This window comes from Rhinolophus sinicus, chromosome 16 (assembly GCF_057876585.1).
Source record: "Rhinolophus sinicus isolate RSI-liver-muscle chromosome 16, RSI-T2T, whole genome shotgun sequence".
NCBI classification, from domain to species: Eukaryota; Metazoa; Chordata; class Mammalia; order Chiroptera; family Rhinolophidae; genus Rhinolophus; species Rhinolophus sinicus.
In genome coordinates, this window is record NC_142516.1 from 163004430 (window position 1) to 163019389 (window position 14960).

Here is a 14960-nt window from a genome sequence, read left to right on the forward strand (position 1 = left end):
AAGGTATCTGTTTTCTTCCTAAGGTTAAAGAAAGCACCAGGCTCGTTATTTCCCCAGTAAAGTTAACTAAGTCCTGATCGACAATAAGAAAACATTCCCCTTTTCAGTATTGTGACCTTGGCTTCATTTTAGCCTCAGGAAAACTTTCTCTTTCTAGAAACAGAGGGTAGAGCAGCCACTTATGCAGTCTTGCAGCCCCTCACCTGAGGCTCTGCATCAGAAAAGTCACTCGTTTTAATAAACAAACAAACAAACAAACAAACACCTATCTTTCTTCTGCTGTGAACCATGGTTGTTTTCAACACATGGTATTTAGGAAATAAGATAAAAAGGAGAATCAAATCATGCAGAGAGGCAGAAAGTGATTTTTACTTAAAACTCTCAAAATTCATATCACCTTTCTTACAAGAGTTTAATTCCAAGTGCCACTTGGTTATTTTTCAAGGTAGACAATAACAGCAGCCTATCTGAGGAGAAAAAGAGAAAAAAATTACATGAATATGTCAACCCCCACCCCCTTGTGAAACGTCTGCCTGCCTTCCTTCTATCAGTGTGTCTTTACCTGAAAGCTAGGAGAAATGCATTTGCGGCTACAAGGTACTCTCATAGTCCTCAATAAGTACCCTTCACATTTTTTTACATTTCAAATACACCAATTTTAGGAGGAGACCAAAGAAAGAACTGCTCTTTTATTATATGGAGAAAATAAAAATGGACAATGCAACAAACAAAGATTTCCATGTCATTTTGACCTCACTTCTCCATAGTGTGGTCAATTCCAGTCTTATGACCAATGCATGGACCACACACAGTAGGCGGGAGTCACCCACAGAAAGAAGAAAGGTGGATTCAGAATTTCCACAATTTAAATGCTCTCAAATCAACCGGCAAGCTTTGCAGAAATGACTGGAGGTTTCCAAGGCTCTGCCAGTTAGTATTTTAGAAAACTCAGGGAGACTTTATGAAACTTAAATCAGTAACTAACAAAACAATCTCAGGTTTCTTTAAAACATCAGCAAATGACCCATGTGTAAAACCTAAAGAGATCATAGGAGTAAAATAACAGACAGACCAAGGAAGTGGTCTTGAATCTCACTCTGTCTAGTCTCTAGGAAGTAGAAAATGAAAGAAATATTTTGGTTCCGGAAGATCCCTAACTTAAGCTTCACAAATAAAATCTTAGTATTGTACTATATTTTATGGTGACAGAGAACTGCGATAGGTGAGTTGATAGTGCCCTGAATCCCATTGTGGGCACACATAAAAATGGCCATGACGGCAGACTGAGAAGATTCTGTTCACCCTGGAGAATATGTACTCAGCATATCTCTCTCTACTCCAGGATCCAATGTGAGACACTGTTGTGGCAGGTTCATTCAGAAGCTCCCAAATACCATAGCCCAGTGCCCCCAACTACCTTCCAAGAAATTGGTTTACTTCTCATAACCCCCAAGCCCCAGCCACACGGGGCCATCAACCCAGTGAGTGGGCTCCCACCAATGTCTGGGCGCCAAATGCATGCTGTGTGATGCTTTTGCACAGACCCAGGCCTTTGAGGACAGAGTGAGGAAAGGACAGAGAAGCACATCTCTCCTGGGTCATGAGAGATCTTAGGTTCCTGGAGACAAGATGAGGGGAGTAAAGAGGAATGCTTTAGTTTATTTAAGTGAAGATAGGCAAAGTAGCTGGTCAGACATAGTAGTCAAGAGCACGGACTCTAGAGACAGACCCTCTGGGTTTGAATCTCTGCTGGGCAGTCTATCAGAACTTTGACTGGAACCCTCATATCCAGCTTCTCTGCACCACAGTCCCTCAGATACAAAATGTGTGTGGCGGGGGGGCAGGAGGCGCTCGGAGGGCAGTAGTAGAATACACCTCACAAAGCTGTTTTGAGTATTAAATGAGACATTGTCTAAGAAAAGCACAGCACATAGCATGGCCTTCAGTAGATGTTCAATAATCGTTATTATCATAACGATCCCATTACATGGTGGACATTATTTATAAAAACAAAAAGTCTCCCAATCCTTCCTGCTCTAAATCCTTCATCCAGGAGCACATTCTGGTTTTGAACCATTTTAATATACAAAGTGCAGAGCCTCGTCTGGGAGGTAGAAGACCAGTGGCCCTCGGGCATCAACCATCCACTGGAGGCTTCTGGCCTGAAACTTCCAGTCCAGTATTCATGAAAAGAGTAAATGGGGATTTCTTTTTCTTTCCTTTTCAGGTTCATGAAGATGAACAGCTAATGGCTTCTCCGTGGAAATAAGGCAAAGTATGTTCAGTAATTACTTAGAGGACAAAGAGCATGCTTGTCAAATTAGGAAAAGGGGATGTTCTTTTGACAGAGAGGCAAAAGAACATTGGGGAGGGAGAAGTGGGTAGGGAACAGCAGGCCTACCAGTCTGCAGAGAATGCCTGGCAGCATGTGTCTGCATCTGTGCTCATGCACCTAGGTGACACCTTCCAGGAAATGGGCGTTTGATATGGTTTCCACTCCCTAGACTGACTCTCTGCTCAGGCCCCTGGACTCCATGTGTGGGAGCCCTTCAAATCCTGGTCTTGGAGGAAAACACTGCTGACGCCTCTGAGCAACTCTGAGCTCCCTGCATTAAACTGCCATGTACTATATTCGGGCCTTAACTCCTGACACAGAGCTTGACGAAGTTCCAAAAGTAAAGTCCCACCAAATCCCACTAACCTGGGATTGGACCTTGAAGTAACACATTTGGGTCTTTTCTTTCTCACATAGAGAATTGTGTAACTACAACGGGAGAGAAGATGAAACTATGGGTGGGCAAAAATTTTAAGAAGTGCTCACAACATCTCATGTATTTGGCATATTTAGACTTCACAAAACACCAAAATTAGTCTTATTTTCTACATTTTACAGAAAAGAAACAGTCTCAGTGAGAGGCATGGCCAGGCTTCCAATGCCGGGCTCCAACTTCTGTCCCATGCTTTTCACCACACCGATTTGCCTCCCTGTGGTATTACTGCATGCTGGATGTTCTTATTCTGTTTCTAGCATTTTTATGACCTTCGTCTCACTTAAAACGCTTGCAGATTGGAATAAATCACCTCAAAGTTACTTTCCAGCTCTGTCATTTATTAAAAGGAAGGGCCTTCCTGCAATGCTGAGACCTAAGGATAACAGGATTCTTTCAACGTTTGGAAACACCCTGCCCCCTCATTCGGGGCAGGAGACAAAGCTCGGATCCATGGGGGGCTGGTTGTGGGCTGAGAAACCAGGCAAGTGTGAATTCTAATCCTGGTGCTGACATTGACTTCCTCCTAATCCTCACAGTCACTTTGTTTCTGAGTTTCCATCTAAGCAACAAGGTTAACAGGACTCATCAATCTCCCAGGAGGGTGTTCACGTCTGCTCAGCATTTGCAAGGAGCTAGAGCCTTTTACATGGGGGTACCCTAGGAAACAAAAATCATGAATGCTTGAAGGCAACTTGTTGAAAAGTGCATTTAAAAAAAAAAAAAAAAAAAGCATGTGGGAACCTGCTCAATTATCTCAACTATAAAACCTATTCTAAAAAGCAGGAGTTCATTATTTGTTCAGGTATTAGGGGGAAAATTACGTAGCGAAAGTCCAACCTAGGAGAAGGCATATAGTAAAAGAGGTTCGAAAATAATACCAGACACTTTGATTTAACAACCACCAAAAAAAGCAATGCAATCTAATTATTTTCTTTTCCTTTTTAATATTATCTTTACCAACAGAATAAAAAACTGAGTTAGAACACAGAATACTCTTTTGCACCCTCATTTACAAGAGCAGTGCTCTAACCACTGAGCTATGGAGCCTGCACCCTCATTTAAATGACCAATTATTTTTTTTACCCTGAAGAAACATTCTGGAAGAAATAGAATCATCCAGAACGTGAAAATGTGTTCAGAGTTTGAATTGGTGAAAATAGCCAAGCACAGCAGGAAATGTCCAGTTCCTATATTTGTCTATGAGATTAAACAACTTTGCAGGTGAGCCTCATGTTGCCATGCCTTTTTATAGAATATATATCTATATAGAGAGCTGTGGAGATATGAAGATACAGATATGTAGAATATAGACACAGACATATTCATTCATCTATTATTATAAAGCATACTCCCAGGGTGTACAGCTTTTAACATCAAAAAGTTTTTCCTCACCTCCTGTCATGGGGGTGTTCCTGCTGTGGAAAGTGGGAGGGAAGAGAATGGGTCGGCTAGTTTTGCCCCTGAATCTGTATTTTCTCCATCCTACACATTACGAGAAGAGCAAATTTCTAATGGTACTCTCCGTATCTTCTTACTATCACCAGAGACTGATCAAATCTTCATTCTCCCTTAAGAGCAGTGAGACTCTCTTTTCTTTTGTGTGGATCTTCCCTGTAATCTTATTTCCAATGCTTAACTGAATTTCTGACTGCCTTTCTCAAACTGTGGTAAATCAGGGACTTCTTTTTCCCACTCTGTTCTCCACTCTGGCATCACAGGACCTATACAAACCCGAGTTAAGCAAACAAAAGAATTTTTCATTTTCTCTTTCATTGAATAAGGGTCCATTTTCTGTCACCGTCCAACCTTTTGACCTGTGTCCTAATGGCGTTGGTCACTCCAGGGCAGAAGTTCAGCTGTAGGTTAAGTCTGTGTGTGTTTATGTTGAGGAGAGAGCCTGCTTGCACTCACTTCCTGTTGTCTGTGCCTGCACAATGCAATTACTCTCCCGGAGCCCTGAGATCCCACCTGCTGAGTGAGTTCCCTCCTCTGAATGATAAGTTAAAGAAAAAAAAAAAGGTTGTGTTCCCTTCTTCGCTCCAGTCATCAAACCTTTTTGTCTTTGCTGCAACTGAGCTGACATTAACCCAGTTTTACCCTGAGAAGGCGAGGGAATGTGTGCTGTAATACTGACTATTCCATTTGGTTGTAACAATTTCCCAGTTAGCAATTCCTAACATCTACTAATCCATGAATCCTGAAAGTTGCATTGAAATGTGCTTTTGGTTGCTGTTTTAAAATGTTTGAAGCTAATGGGAAGCCATGTATTAATATCTGAAGCACCATGAAAACATAGACAATATGGGGAAAGTTTTAATTTAAATAAGAAAGTCACACAATTTCCTCCATAGGATCTTTGCTCTCTTTAATGTGTCTACTCTCTCCACCTCACCTTGCTAGTGCCCTGCTTTGCCATCCTACAACATTGCTTCCAGGAAATAAACACTCTCTCCACCACTACCATAGTATTTGTATTAAATAGCTGACTGGTAACGAAAAATGTTGCTGTGTACAAACGTTCATTCATTCATCCATCCATTTATTCATTCAATCCGTCCAATTATCCATATTCAACCATTCACCTCTTTCTTTTCCAGGAAGGCCCAAGCTCTAGAGGGTATGCCAATATGAACCACTGTGAGTAACTCAGAACGGCTCCAGTACAGGGTGGGACAAAGCACAGGTGAGAAATGGACTAGAAAAGGACATAGTGTCCATCAGCCACTCCTAATAAAGAACTGTGGGATACACACCATGGCTTCTGTCTCCTCTCTCCCCTAGACCTTCACTGCACAACTCTCATGAACAGGCATTTTGTTTACAGCATGGCAGTGCCCTCCTGGGACCCCATTTTCTCACATTTAACTGCCTCCTGAAAGATATCACAGAAAGGTTATTTAATTTGGTACCTCTCCAGAAACACTGATTTATTCTCCCTGCTGGTTCTCTCTTTCTTCTCCATGTCTGTATGACAGACTCTAAGACCCACAATGGGCATGTAATTAACTACTTGACCTCTGTTCGGCTATGTGGACAGATGATATGTAATGCCTCCTTCCTTCTTTTCCGTTTTTGCCAGGATTCCATGTTATGTGTGTCCCCTCTGTTGCTCAATCTCTTGTTTTGTCTTCCCCCATATGGTGTGACAGATCACTACAACAGACCATTATGGATGGGCTCCCATGTGGGAAGACTGCCCTACTGAGGCAGATTAATGAGCATCCTGGAGTAGTGCCACATTCTGTTTTCCTGGGGCCAAACCCGGATGCTACTGAGGAAGATATTAGAAAAAAAAAAAAAAAACATAGGCACTTAATTGTGCAATGTTATACTTCCTAGTGCCAGCTGGTATTCAAATTATGAGATGAAACAAGAGGATTTATAATCCTTGAAATTTCATCTGAGCCTGTGTTGTCACAGAGGTAGTTCTTACCATATGGTCCATCCTTATTGCAAGGTTCCAAGAAACCCACCAGGGTATTGAGTCCCAGGGGTTAGTTTCATTTTGTCTGTTTACTTCCTATTATAGGAAGAGATAAGATGCCATGGAATACTCCTATTCTGCTTATTATTTTTTCTTTGAATCTGTGTCCTCTTCAAATATAAGTGGTTTTCTCCCTAAAATATGGCTCTTCTTCCCAAAATGGTTTAGCATTTCTTACTATAAATCCTTCTTCATACAGCTGTTCCTTATTCTTTATCCAAACTGTCATCATACTTTCTATGCTTAGGATTTCTGCCATTGTCCTCATTCTAGTTTATTATAAGCATTTCCAGAATTCTCATGGTGACTGAGTATTTTTTCTCATCTCTAACTCAAGGATCTTTACCAAAATATAAGTATCTGGGACATAGTTTTCTATATTTGGTTTTGCCCCAGTATCAGCAGGAAAACAAACTTATTATGTACCTCTACCCCAAGGCTCTTCCATGTTAGTGTACAGAACTTAGGAGACAAAAATGTGTCATTCAAGATGTAAATGGGGGGCATCCAGATGGCTCAGTTGGTTAGAGCATGAGCTCTTAACAACAGGGTTGCCGGTTAGATTCCCACATGGGCCAGTGAGTTGTGCCCTCCACAACTAGATTGAAGACAACGAGCTGCTGCTGAGCTGCCAGAGGGGCAGCTGGATGGCTCAGTTTGTTAGAATGAGAGCTCTTAACAACAAGGCTGCCAGTTCAATTCCCACATGGGATGGTGGGTTGCGCCCCCCCCACAACTAGATTGAAAACTGCAACTGGACTTGGAGCTGAGCTGCGCCCTCCACAACTAGATTGAAGGACAATGACTTGGAGCTGATGGGCCCTGGAAAACAAACTGTTCCCCAATATAACCCAATTAAAAAAAAAAAAAAGATTCATTAAAAAAAAGATGTACATGGTAAACCTCAGGTATTTGGGAGTATTGTATAAAAAAATCAACGAGTTAAATTTTCAAAACAAAAGTCATCATGGATTTTGAAAGGAGATATTGGAAAGGAAGATGATGGTCAGTCTGGAAAAGAGTGAGATACCTTTAACTAAATTTCATGGGTAAGAATGGCCCAAAGGTAAAGCTGTACAGAGTTGCAAGTATTCTTAGTAAACAAAGAGTTTTGAAGAAGCTAGAAAAATATAGGAAATTCAAGGTCAAAGTCATGGGAAATAACCTGAACAATTAACAAAACTGAACGTAGAAGAGGAAACTGAAAAGACTATTATTAATGTGATTTAAATATTTATTGATTTAATTAATTAGAAACTAAGTTTATCACAAAATGGACTATATTCAGGCCAGAAAGAACATAAAAGGAAGAGACAAAAAAATTTATATCTTCAGAAATCCAAAGAGGGGCTCCAATCAGGATAGACAAGCAGAAATGTAATTAACTAGTTATATCTCATTGACCATACCCTAATGGTCAGGTGTTAGAGAAAATGGGTATGGATACACGTATGTTGCCATTAAAAGCACAGACTGAAGCCAGACTGATTGAATTCAAATCCTGGCTCTACCATTTACCGGTTGGGTAACTTGGACAAGTTGACTAGCCTCTTAATGCCCCAGTTTCTTCATCTGTAAAATAGTGATAATAATAGTATTTACCCCCAAAATTGATGATGAGAACTAATGGAAAAAGAATATACATACATACATACATACATACACACACACACCAGGTGTGCAAAAATATGTATACAAGTGGACAATTTGGTCAACGTTGCTCAATCAGTAGTTCACTGTAATCAGAAGTGTCTGGACACTGATGGTAACCACTTTGAGCACCTCTTATAATTGCAGAAGTCAAACATGACTTGTTTTCATTTTTTGAAAAAAAAAAAAAAAAAAAAAAAAATATATATATATATATATATATATATATATATATATATATATTTCTAAAATAATTCCTGATGCATAGTAAGCACCACATAAGAATGTGTTTCTTTTGTTGTGTTAGCATTGGACAAAACTAAGAAGCAGCAGGAACTATTACTGTTTTGACTTTTGTAAAGCCAGCTGGCTTAGGGATAGCAATAGAATTCTAGACAACTTTAACTGCATTTGCAGGATGGAAAAAGGGGGAAAGAGCCAAAGGGAGAAAGGAAGAATAGGGCTGTCTTAAAAACAATTTCTGCATAGTTCAAATTTTTTCCAGGGTTAGGTCTAACCAGACCCTTTATCCCCACATTTTCAGCACCTTAACTCCTGTAGTGGGGACTAAAAATGCAACTCATTGTACATATTCAAGGACCTACCTCTGCAACCCTTCTGGAAATCACTTTGGATACCTGCTGTTTGTAATCAACTTTTTAGAAAAACAAATTAGGTCCTAGTTCTCTACCCTCTACTTGACTTCACCCCTACTCTCTCTGAGAGGCAGCTGAGATTTTGAAAAAGCACTGGAGATTTCTCCCCATTAAGAGATGGGTAGAAAAGTTTATCAATGTGAAGGGAATAGCTTGAACAAAAGCAGCAAAAAAGGAAACATAAGGATAAATCCAAAGGATATATGGACTAGAATAGATCTAAGCAAAGGGAAATGGGACTGGGAAGACGTGCTGAATGTCAAGGTGAGAACATGGTGCTTAACCTGGGAGACCATACAGCAGGGCATGTGGACCCGCTGAGGAGAATACGTGATTGTTTTCATAGTGTAGAAGCAAAGAGTTAGGAGTCAGAAGCCCTGTTCACTAACTAAATAACCTTGCTCATGTCATTTAACTTCTCTAAGCCTCAGTTTCCTTATTGTTTTGATCTTTAAGAAAGTATGGAACTTAGGCAATGTGCCAAACACCATGTGAAGCCCTCTAAGGGATTCAAAAGTGAATAACGGCATCTGTGCAATTAAAAAAACCAGACCAAGACACCTGTCTGTTCTGCATGGCCCAGGTCTAACATGTCATGATACTATAATCAGGATCCAGCCAATTGGATTCCCAATCCCGTTAATGAAGGACAGCCAAAACATTCACCAATGTCGTTGTATATAGGCTGTGCAGACTATTGAACTCTGAAGAATTTTGTTAAGATCTACTACTAGTGGCCTGGCAATCATTACTTTTTCCAGGTGAATAAACAGGTGAAGAAAACTTGATAAAAAGTGATTGATTCCTTATACTGTCTGAGAGATTAATTACATATGAGAATGGAAAAAAACGGAAGTGCACTATATAATGACAATCAGAAGGTATATTATCTTGTCTAATTTTAATCAATTTTGAAAATATATAAATAAAGACTTATCTGGTTGGTGGATAAATTCTTCTTCAGTTTGTGTGTTTTCAAGTGAATTGTGATTTTTTTTTTTTTTAATGTTTTTCTCCTTTCCTTTTAAGAATTCCTGGCAAGTTGACATACATATGGTGAACATATGGCCTTCTCCTAATTGATTTAATTCAAAAGAGGACCCAAGGGAAAGCTCTGAGCACTATCAGTTTGAGAGCTTTGGGGAATGTTTATTCCAGAGTGAAGTGTATAAGTGCAATCCCATCAGAGCAGTGCAATTGAAACAGGTCAGGTAGTACCCACACATGGTCGGAAGTATCCACAGTATAAATCATTAGGGGAATTTTAACTTAAAAATCTCTGATTTGGCAGAACAATATGAAAATACATTTTTAAATAAAAGTAGTAGTTACTGATTCTGATGTTTATTTCAAGAGATTTTTAAAAATTGTACTAACCCTCTTCCCCTACATGTAAAACTGTCACTCCTGAGGTGAAGCTGTATTGCCTAATTAACCAGCACCACCCATTCAGAGATCAATTTACCTACATTCCAGAATGAACCCGTGTTTGCCTAATGCATCCTCCACCTGATAGAGATAATTCTGTAGCTAAACTACTGCGGAAGAGAAGGCGCAATTGACTGCATTCCTTCCCTACAGACTGCTATAAATAAAGCCATGTGTCTATCGTCTGTTTGCTAAATGACTCCTAGAGGATAGTAATCCGGCTGCAAAAAAACCAAACCCAAATTGAGTTCACTCTCTTTATTTTTCTCCCTGGTTTGACTCTAACAATAAAGACAAAATACCTGTCATTAGCTGCTGATGACCTTATTGATTTGGAGCTCATTTGAATTCTAAATATTGGATCAGAGGACCAAATTTTAAAAATGTGACACCTGGCCATGGCCCTATCAATGTCTGTCTCAGTAATGCCCTATACCCAAAGCCTAGTTTACTGTGTGACAAAAATAAAGGACATACCAGATATATGAGACCTTTTGAGGCAAGTATAAAATGTATATTTAATATATATTTAATATAGTATGTGTATATGTATGAATATATAAAATATATATGTATCTTTCATTTCTTGCCTCATTAGCCTGACACATAATATGTTTCTAATAAATGTTCATTGAATGAATAAATGGCACTTCCCATGGTTTACATAAATAACCATACAGTGGATAATTTTATAGTCGTAGTAGCAATGCTACTACTAATCCTACTAATAATAATATAGCTACTCTTAATTGAACTTATACAAAGTCCAAGCACTAATGCAAATATACTTTGAACTAAATATTTTTTCAATTAATTCTGACAATAAGAGAGACCTTGCTATTCCCCAGATTATAGATCAGGGAGTTGGGGTGTGAAGAGGTTACACAATGCACTTAAGGACAAATAAGTAATAGTACAGAATCCAAATAATTTGCTTGTAACCACCAAATTATTTCAAGTCAGGGAGCACATTGGAAGCCTGGATACTATTTTTGTTTGAGCAGTATGATTTCACTCCCAATTTTCCTTCTCTTGTGGGGGTTAATTCAATCATATTAAATTGCTCTGGCAAATTGTTAATGACCCTGTATTCAAAGACTATAAAATAGGAAGGGTGGTGGTGGGGCCCTTGATTCTGGAAATTGATCACCATCAAGAACAGAGTAAGACAAGAATCAAAAAAGATTTCTGAAGTGCCCTTGTCCATTTCCACATGTCTGAGCAATCCTCAGAAAAATTATTACACCAAATTGCCAACCTTTTGGTCATCCCCAAATCCCTTGCAATGGAATAGAGTATCAATGCTTTGAATTTTACATTAGGAATTTATCCTAAGGAAGGTGCCTTTAAGATCTGGTCTGTAGACAGTGCCCCCGAGTACCTTAGTGAGTTTTGATGTTTTGTAAAGCAGGGCAGCACAGTGCCATAGAAAACAGCACTCCAGCCCGAGGTCACAAATCAAAAATTCCCTTCCTGAAGCTCATATGGCCATAGTGCCAAGGGAAAAAAGGAGACCCGATATATTTCTCTGTGTATCATGAGTACAGTTGGTTTACCCAGGGGGACCCAAAGATGGAGAATCAGTCCAAATATTATTTCAGCCCTAAATATTAGTTCATGTCATTTGTTGCACACATTTGAGTTACTAACATCTCTAATGCCATTCCTTAAACAACTGGAACTTGAGCTTCCATAGTTCTACAATTTCAGAATTTGAACACAAACAGTACACTAAAAAATTCTGCATTGTCATGGCTAAAATGACGCTTTAACTTAATAGGAATACTGTAGACTCCCAATAGAGGTCACTCTGGATATGTTGGGTGTCATCTTTATTTGTGAATAAAAGCAGAATTGAAGTCTACCACTTTTTAAAATTCTTTTCACAGAATCCCTTCCAAAGCCATTTCAGTTCTTTTCCACGAACATCTCTTTAGTACACAGGCAAGGTGATCATCTGTTGTGGTTTTCTGGACAGCATAACACGCTCAAGCTGGTCAGACTGTACGTTCCCATTGGACATTTGAAAGCATGGCCACAGGACACATACGTCACATTCGTCACAAGTAAGTGGCATAAATTGAATATTGTGCCATCTCCACCATGGTACTACACAGAATTTTGAAGGGAGTAGGACAAGATTGGTAAGATAACAAGGAAATTCACACCAAAGAAGCTAGTGATCCTGCTTAAAATACTCCCCTCGCTAAGGAAAGACAATGCAAATAAATATTTGTATGGTGAACAATTGACATTCTTCCTTTCCCATAAATGTCTACCTTTCATCAAAGATCCACTTGTCACCAGCACAAATTGCAGGTGTTGAAGCCAGGTCTGTGACCCTGAAGACCATCTTTGCATGACCTACACATCCAAAAATGTGCCCTATGTCTACAAGCAGTTGAGCGTCTGAAGTTTTCTGTAAGGAACACAAAGCATATGCCGTGCAGCTGGCTCCCATATCACCAGTGGTGTCAGATAATTGCTCTCGGAAGGGTTCTGCTTTTCTGATTAGAAAACACCTGTCATGCTGATCGTGCTGTGAGGAAAGCGTGGAGCTGGCATACCAATGACCAGGTTCTGGACCTGAATTGGCCACCAGGAATGTGTGAGCATGGGTTAGTCCACTGTTTCTAGGCCTCCACTTCCTCACTTGACAGGTGATTACATGAACTTTAAGGCCCTTACCCAGTTTAAAACACCTGTGATTATATGATTTTACAATCCAACAAGATAATGGTAACTTACTTCAATCTACTCTAAGAGCTTTTTGGGATTTCTATTGGTTTTTAGATACCTTAGAGAATATTACTTTGCAGAAAATTATTTTTGGTAATTTTTTTACTTCAAAAAATTGAGTCGACACCCACACTCCAACAAATCTATGATATACGATGAATATCATAAACCACTATGTACCTTTTTACAAGTATCAGCCTTTCATTGGCCAATGCACAAGAGGTTTAAATTCAAGCGTACTCATCAACTTTGTAAAGCAGTTTAGCAGATTCATAACAGATATAAGCTAGCACAAAGAGAGCGGAGGAACTTCTTTTATGGTAACAAAGAACTGGAGAAAAATTGAAAATGACTATTTTGTCTGCTTGAAGCATTTTGTCTGAGTGAGTGGGATTCATTACCCAACCAGGACAAGTAGCAAGAAGCAGAGCTATGCAGGAGCCTTAAAGAAAACTTCCTACAGCCTTTCAGAACCATCCTGAGTCAAAATTTACCACCTAAGCCAAAAATGATCCCTGCAGGGTCAACTTGACCCCTGTCTGAGAAGCAGCTCCGGTTTAAAAACAACCACCCAAACAGAAAAGTGCCACCTCCTGAAGCACTGGGCATATATACCATAACATCCCAAATCATAGGAAAAATAACAACTTAAGGATTAATATTTTTATGACAATTTACACTTAACAAAGCCATATCACCTTCAGACTTCAAAACCTACCAAATGAAACCCAAAAGAAATCTTTTATGGAACAAGTATTTTGTTTTGCTTAAGTATTATAATTTTCTCAGCACAGGAAATATTAAAGACACACAACAGACGGCAAAATCTAATTTTATCCAAAATCACAGTACTTGACATACTGGAAGCTTTTAAAATGTTTTCCAAGTTCAGTTACAATGAGAAGATATACAACCCACACCTGTAAATAAATCCAAAGCATGAAATGGAAACAGGCAGCCACTCATCTGCATTCCATTTGGAGTTATAAAACTGTCCTGGGACATGCTGAGGACGCGGCTAGTGATGTTCCAGAGTAGAAAGAGCTTTCTAACACGGCAAAAAGCTAAGGAACAGTCAAGTTTAACCTCTGAAAAGCAGATACTATTTTGTTGCTAGAAGCTTTAAATATTTGGCTTTCATTAGGACCCATAATCCTTCACATACCTCTCTTGGCTACCCAAGTCTCTCTACTTAGAATGGATCCTGTAGGCAACCTTCCCCCCACCCCCAATCTTTCCCCATAGCCCTTCCCAAGTTTACTCTTGTCAATCACCAAACCCAGAGTCCCCACACTCTGCCATTTCCTCTTTCTAAGGTGTCCACACATCCCAGTTGGCTTGGGAACATCCTGGTATAGCTTGTTGTCTTGTCAATAATTATTCACTCTCAAAACGCCCCGTTTGAGAGGATAAATCATATGGTCACCTTCTAACTTGCCTTCTTCCCTTCCTCCTTCTGTAATATCTATTTCTGCAGCATCAAAATACTATATCAATATGAATGTCTTCCAAATTTCTCCTCTAGCCTTGCTTTCCCTTCCAAGCTCCAGACAGAAGGTTCCATTTGAGTACTACATATGTCTATTTGAGAGTCCTTCTAGAACTGTAGACTCAGCAAGTAAAAAATTAAGTCATCTGCCCCTCTTTCTCAAACAGATCAGTTATTCTCTGGCATCATAATTTCTGTTAAAGAAAGCCAATAAAGCTCAATATTGCAAAGTCATCAAGTCAATGGAATCATATGCCATTTCCCATAAGCTCTGGGTCAAGATGTTCTAAACCCATGTTTTACTTTCTTCTCCACTAGAAGCACCTTCACCCCTAATATTTCTCTCTCTCAGACTATTACAAAATCCCTACACATAGCTGCTCAAAAATTAGCAGTGATTCCAAAGGATGGTTAAATTAATTTAAAGCCCTTAGTCTGGCTTTCAAGGCCTTGAGTACTACAGCTTCAACAAAACTTATTGATCTTCTTTAGCTCTAATGTTCCAGGATTTCATGATTCCATATAGCCTTTCTTATTTCTCAATAGTAATCAACCTTGTATTCTAGACTTCAGGTGAACTTACCTAGTTTCAAGACAGGTTAGATTCCATTTCTGAGAATAATCTGTAATTCCTTACCTATATGACCTCATCTGTACCATTTCCTCAGCCTGGAATATCCTCATCTCTATTTCTAATGTTGAAGTCTATCCATCCTTCAAGAATTTCTCAAATACCACTTACT